Source organism: Nicotiana tabacum, chromosome 1 (assembly GCF_000715075.1).
Source record: "Nicotiana tabacum cultivar K326 chromosome 1, ASM71507v2, whole genome shotgun sequence".
NCBI classification, from domain to species: domain Eukaryota; kingdom Viridiplantae; phylum Streptophyta; class Magnoliopsida; order Solanales; family Solanaceae; genus Nicotiana; species Nicotiana tabacum.
This window is the reverse complement of record NC_134080.1, coordinates 41232804-41235243: the sequence shown is the minus strand read 5'-3', so window position 1 is coordinate 41235243 and position 2440 is coordinate 41232804.

Genomic DNA, 2440 nt, shown 5'->3' with positions numbered 1-2440 from the left:
AGGGAAGAGTGAATGGGAGTCATTGACCTTGAGAGACCAACGGCTGGGATTGAAGATTAGCGGGGCGGGTTGTATAAAATGGGTACCGACCTGGTTTTAATAAGGGGTTGTTTGGATTAGGCTCAGAAGCTATTGGGCTGGTGTGAATGTGTTGGGATTGTGTATTGGGTAGTTTTAGGTCCGAAATAGGAGTAATTTAGGGCTAGTTTTTAAATATCCAACATTTAATAAATAAATAATTATAAAAGTGACTAATAAATATAAAAATATCATTTATGCATGAAAATGATTTAAACAATTACTTAACATCATAAAAATACAAAAATTATTTTCTATATAGATAATATAATTTTGCATATATATGGGCTATTATTGCAAAATGTGCAATTCTAGCCTTAAAAATCCAAATGTAATTATAATAAAATATAATTAAAATATTTAAGTACTATATGGGCATAAATGACAAATTTATATGATTAAATCATCATAAAAAAGATATGAGGGCTAATTATTGGATATGTGTAAAAAAAATGTTGAAATAAATTGATTTAAAGCCTTTAAAATTATAAAAAATTTAAAAATACTTGTGCATGTTTGGTAAATACATATACAATATCTTGAAAGTATGTATGCATATTAAAAAATATGAGGGAAAAATTGGGTATCAATAGCTGGCCCTCTTTACTCGGGAAGGATGAAAGAGTTGTCGGGTAAAAAAATGATGGTCGATTTTGACCGAATGGAGGTGTTTTGAAAAATATAGGTCGCACCCTAGTCTCTGAGCTGCTTACATATCCCCGATTTTACAGGAATCAGGCCATGTGTAGTTCTGGACCCACCGGTGAATGAAATCGATGGAATTGTGATAGGAATGGTAGTATGTTTCGGAGAAGATTCTTTTGTGAAGGGTAGTATTGGATGGGTTTGTGCGTAATTGTGAAGGCAAATCTGAATTGTAACGGACGAATCATAGGGCCGATATCTGAACAGTCACAGAGTAAAGGCAGGTGATTGATGAGAATCAGTTAAATGGCAGAGTGCAAGTGGTACGAGCGGAAACTGGAGCGAAGGTTGCTCCTGTTTTAAGAACGGTTACTTCCTGGGTTACCTGCAAAACATAAAACACGATGCATACGAGTATATAGATTATTGCAAGAATTTAAACATGATGCAAATTCCCTTTGGACCATGAAGGTTGTCTTTGGACAGAGAGGATGGCGTCCTTAGACCATGACATCCTGGGCCATGAATCATGAGATAGGGGATTCACAGGCCATGAAATGATGTTCTCGGGCCATGAAATGGTGCCTCTGAACCATGACGCCTTTGAATAATGATGTGCGGTATTGAGAGATCCTCAGGCCATGACATGGTGTCTTCAGGCTATGAGGATGATACCTTCGGACTATGACGCCTTTGGACAAATTGGCTATACATCAGCCCATGAAGTGTAGAGGCATGATACCAAAGGTAATAACAAGGCAACACTTAGCCTCGTGCAAAGTTTGGGGGCAGAGCTTAGCCCCGAGAGAAGAAGATAATGCAAAGCTTAGAATAGAGCAACACTTATGCAAGGGGAGACAATGCTTAGTCCCATGAGAAGGCAGTTCCTAGCTTTATGCAAATATGGAGGCAAGACTTAGCCTCATGCAAGACTTGAGACAAGGCTTAGTCTCATGCAAAGAGAAGGCAGTGCTTAGCATTATGTAAATAAGTAGGCAGAGCGTAGCCTCATGCAAGATTTGAGACAGGGCTTAGTCTCATGCGAGGAGAAGGCAGTGCTTAGCCTTATGCAAATAGGGAGGCAGGGCTTAGCCTCATGCACGATTTGAGACAAGGCTTAGTCTCATGCAAAGAGAAAGCGGTTCTTAGCCTTATGCAAATATAGAGGCAGGGCTTAGCCTCATGCAAGAATCGAGACAAGGCTTAGTCTCATGCAAAGAGAAGGCAGTGCTTAGCCTTATGCAAATGTGGAGGCAGGGTTTAGCCTCATGCAAGATTTGAGACATGGCTTAGTCTCATGCAGAGAGAAGGTAATGCTTAACCTTATGTAAATGTGGAGGTACGGCTTAGCCTCATGCAAGATTTGAGATAGAGGTAGGGCTTAGCCTCATGCAAGATTTGAGACAGGGATTAGTCTCATGAAGAGAGAAGGCAATGCTTAGCCTTATGCAAATGTGGAGGCAGGGCTTATCCTCATGCAAAATTTGAGACAGGGCTTAGGCTCATGAAAAAAGAAGTCAATGCTTAGCCTTATGTAGTGAACAAGTAGCAGATATGAATAAAAAATTTCTTAGCTGGAGATATATTTACGTGGGATGCCTGATTTTTATGAGGATAGTGACTTTGATATGTGTATATTTGCGAATACAACTGTTATGCTTACTGTGCCTGCATTCAAAGAAAAATCGTGAGTTTTGTAGGGGGGATTGGTTTGTGT